At 39.4% G+C, this 4,903-nt stretch overlaps 1 pseudogene; it reads right to left on the reverse strand.

The window, feature by feature from the left end:
* Positions 1–2,321: 2,321 nt before the first annotated feature.
* LOC102745887 (alpha/beta hydrolase domain-containing protein 17B pseudogene) lies at positions 2,322–4,482 on the reverse strand (annotated as a pseudogene).
* Positions 4,483–4,903: the final 421 nt, after the last annotated feature.

A 4,903-nucleotide genomic window follows, 5' to 3' on the forward strand; every position in this document is an offset into this window, starting at 1 on the left:
GCATGGAACCAGAAAAGACCCCCTAATAGCCAGAGGAATGTTGAAAAAGAAAAGCAAAGCTGGTGGCATCACAATTCCTGACTTCAAGCTCTATGAGAAAGCTATAATCATCAAAACAGTACAGTACTGACACAAAAACAGACACATAAATCAATGGAACAGAATAGAGAGCCCAGAAATGGACCCTCAACTCTATGGTCAATTAATCTTCGACAAAGCAGGAAAGAATGTCCAATGGAAAAAAGACAGTCTCTTCAACAAATGGTGTTGGGGAAATTGGAGAGCCACATGCAGAAGAGTGAAACTGGACCATTTCCTTACACCACACACAAAAATAGACTCAAACTGGTTTGAAAGACCTAAATGTGAGACAGGAGTCCATCAAAATCCTAGAGGAAAACACAGGCAGCAACCTCTTCGACCTCAGCTGCAGCAACTTCTTCCTAGAAACGTCACCAAAGGCAAGGGAAGCAAGGGCAAAAATGAACTATTGGGACCTCATCAAGATAAAAAACTTCTGCACAGCAAAGGAAAGAGTCAACAAAACAAAGAGGCAACCCACGGAATGGGAGAAGATATTTGCAAATGATATTACAGATAAAGGTCTGGTATCCAAGATCTATAAAGAACTTCTCAAACTCAACACCCAAAAAACAAATAATCCAACCAAGAAATGGGCAGAAGACATGACAGACACTTCTCCAAAGAAGACATACAAATGGGCAACAGACCCACGAAAAAATGCTCCACTTCACTTGTCATCATGGAAATACAAATCAAAACCACAATGAGATACCACATTATGCCAGTTAGAATGGCTAAAATTAACAAGACAGGGAACAACAAATGTTGGCGAGGATGTGGAGAAAGGGGAACCCTCTTACACTGTTGGTGGGAATGCAAGGTGGGGCAGTCACTCTGGAAAACAGCATGGAGGTTTCTCAAGATGTTAAAAATAGAGCTAACAATTGCACTACTAGGCATTTACCCCAAAGACACAGATGGAGTGAAAAGAAGGGGCACGTGCACCCCAATGTTCATAGTAGCAACGTCCTCAATAACTAAACTGTGGAAGGAGCCAAAACATCTGTCAACAGATGAATGGATAAAGAAGATGTGGTTCATATACACAATGGAATATTACTCAGCCATCAGAAAGGATGAATACTTACCCTTTGAATCAACGTGGATGGAACTGGAGGGTATTATGCTAAGTGAAATAAGTCAATCAGAGAAGGACAACTATCGTATGGCTTTACTCATATGTGGAATATAAGGGATAGTGCAGAGGACAATAGGGGTGGGAGGGGAAACAGAATGGGAAGAAATCAGGGAGGGGGACAAACCATGAGAGACTCTTGACTCTGGGAAACAAACCGAGGGTTGTAGATAGGGAGGTGTGTGTGGGGGGATGGGGTAACTGGGTGATCAGCATTAAGGAGGGTAGGTGATGTAATGAGCACTGGATGTTGTATGCAACTAATGTATCATTGGACATTATGTCAAAAACTAATGATGGCCTCTATGTTGGCTAGTTGAATTTAAATAAAACAACAACAGCAAAAACGTTGGAAACAAAATCATTCCTGAAGCTCTAAATGCCGTTTAAACAACAAAAACGAGTATTTTAAGTAGTAGCCTCATAAGTAAGAACTAGTTAAAATTCACTGGTATCATGTCTTCTCATTTACGAGGTAACTAGTTGCTAAATTAATAGATGTCATAAAAATTAAGACTTACATCATTTTTTGAAAGGAGAGAATGTGTGGTAACTAGGGAATACAGAAAATTTGATGTATTTTACAATAAAATATTCATTTAAACATCTACCCCTCTACAACAGGGTTTAGGTCATCTCTAGTGAACTTGCACGTTTTCATACAGTTTATTCTGAGTACTTGAATTATTTTAGATGTAAAGCTTTTAATTGCAAAAATACTACATTTGTATACATGGATAAGATTTAGTCCATTGAGATGGTTTAAAAATATTTATAAATTTGTTTCTGATATGCAAAACATTTGGCAATACTTTTATAGCATTTGATTTTATAGAATTAAAATTTCATACACTAGTCATTTTAATGTTTAAAAAAATTCACAAAAAAAATATAAGTTACACAGCCTAACTGCATGATACTGTTATTTCCAGTATCTAGTTCTGGTTATTAAAACCTTCATTAAGTATGTTAATAAATCGTTAACTTTACATTTATGAAAACAACTGACACGACTTGCAAACAAAATCTTTAGGTTTTGTTATTTACCAAAGAGTGCAGTGCAGCAAGAAAAGAAAACCCAGTTACTAATGCATAGACTATTTTACAAGTTGACCAGTTCCTGTGACCCAAAGTGTTTCAACCTTTCAAGGTACTGTCCATAAAGTTCCACATCATTGTGCCCTGCCACTTCGACCCACGGAGGCTCCTAGGTTCTTTAACAATGCTCAAGCAATGTGAGGCCATGTGAAAAGTCACTGACTTCATCTTCAGTCCTGTTGCAGGGTTTCAGGCTTCTTTTCTTGTCTCACGGAGTTGAAGAATGAATCTTGTGGACAAAAGGGTAAAGTGAAGTTGAAAGTTTATTAAGTGTGAAAATGAACTATTGAGGCTTCATCAAGATAAAAAGCTTCTGCATAGCAAAAGAAACAGCTGACAAAACCAAAATACAATCTACAGAGTGGGAGAAGATATTTGCAAATGACATAACAGATAAAGGGCTGGTATCCAAAATCTATAAAGAACTTATCAAACTCAACACCCAAAGAACAAAAAACCCAGTCAAGAAATGGGCAGAAGGCATGAGCAGACATTTCTCCAAAGAAGACATACAAATAGCCAACAGGCACATGAAAAAAAGCTCAACCTCACTTGGCATCAGGGAAATACAAATCAAAACCACAATGAGATACCACACCAGTCAGAATGGCTAAAATGAACAAGTCTAGAAATCACAGATGTTGGTGAGAATGTGAAGAAAGAGGAACCCTCTTACACTGTTGGTGGGAATGCAAGCTGGTGCAGCCACTCTGGAAAACAGTATAGAGGTTCCTCAAAACGTTGAAAATAGAGCTACCCTATGATGTGGCAATGGCACTACTAGGTATTTACCCTAAAGACATAAATGTAGTGATCTGAAAGGGCACGTGCACCCCAATGTTTATAGCAGCAATGTCCACAACAGCCAAACTATGGAAAGAGCCCAGATGTCCATCGGCAGATGAATGGATAAAGAAGATGTGGTATGTATGTATGTATATATATACATACACACACACAATGGAATACTACTAGCCATTGGAAAAAAAAAAATCTTGCCATTTGCAACGACATGGATGGAACTAGACGGTATTATGCTAAGTGAAATAATTCAATTTGAGAAAGACAATTATCCTATGATCTCACTTATATGTGGAATTTAAGAAACAAAACAGAGGATCATAGGGGAAGGAGGAAAAATAAAACAAGAGGAAATCAGAGAGTGAGAGAAACCAAATAAGAGACTTTTAATCATAAGAAAAACTGAGGGCTGCTGGAGGGGAGAGGGGTGACGGGATGGGGTAACTGGGTGATGGACATTAAGGAGGCAGTGATGTAATGAGCACTGTGCATTATATAAGATTGATGAATCACTGAACTCTACCTCTGAAACTAAAAATACACTATATATTAATAAATTGAATTTAAATGAAAAATTAAAAAAAAAAGTTTGTTAAGTGAAGGTGAGAACAGAAAGGAAAGAAAAGAGCTCTTGAGAGTGAGGGGGGTCCCAAATGGGTCGCCACTGAGTGCTTTTATTGTCTGCCATTTATGGGAAACTAACCAGGGAACTTGGTAAATTTCTTGTTAATATCATGGTGGATTTGTGAATATCATGTCTATATTTGGAACAAACATGGTGGCATCTTAACTATCATGAGAACAAACAAGGTGTTCTTGTAAATATCATGAGACCAAACAAGGTGTTCTTGTAAATATCATGTCTATTTCTCCACATCTGGGATTTCTGTGAGCCTGGTTATATAGCCCCCTGTGTAAACCTAGTCCCATCACTCCGTACCTGTCTCCCTACTTAGGCTTCTATGTCCCTTATTCAGTCCCATGAGTTACTAATGCTGGTGAAGTTATCTTAGAGATTTTGTCAATGTTTAGGAATGCATCAAAAGAGTAGGTCTTCTGGAATCAGGAAAAGTGATAGGCATTCAGGAGGTCAAAGGAGAACAAAGAGAAACAGCAGCAGTCTCAAACCACACAGGAAGATCTACAAATGGTGCTGTACCTCTACTTTGGCCATGTATGATCACGTTTTTAGGGTGAATGCCATATCTTGCCCTAAGAGCAAGCCAAGCAACTCCTATATCTGCATAGAGGTTCTTCTCTGTTGGTTTCCCAGAACTGGCACCATACCCATAATACTCGTTCGAGAATATATTATAATTAGTCTGTGATCCCAGTCCTATGTAAAAACAGCTCATCTGACCAAGCTGTGTGCCAGAAATCAGCCTTAGATGTACACATCAGCTCTCCTCATGTCACTTTTGAGCCTACACTATTCCCTGAACATGTGTGTGCTTTCTACATCCCCAATCCTTCCCGCCCCTCCCCCCCAGCCCCCGCCTTAATGCTGTTCAGGGAGAATCTGAGAGCAGAGTGGCAATGCCTCTTTGTGGTCACAGAGCTGAGGACAGAAGCCCTGAGTTCCTCTTTTGCCTGCTCACTCATTACCTCCCCAGCGTGTCTCTGACCTATGACACTAGCACAAGGCTCTACATAAAGGGGATACACATGTCTGGTCAGGTTTGGCTTGTAAAGTGTTTCCCAAAAATCTACACTGACATTGATGTTTCCTCCCCATTGAGTGCCCAGTGAGTCTGGCTTTTGGGAAGAGAAAGGTCTCCAGGCCAT

The sequence above is a fragment of the Leptonychotes weddellii genome, unplaced genomic scaffold (genome assembly GCF_054177405.1).
Source record: "Leptonychotes weddellii isolate Sample4059 unplaced genomic scaffold, ASM5417740v2 HiC_scaffold_12888, whole genome shotgun sequence".
Taxonomy (NCBI): Eukaryota; Metazoa; Chordata; class Mammalia; order Carnivora; family Phocidae; genus Leptonychotes; species Leptonychotes weddellii.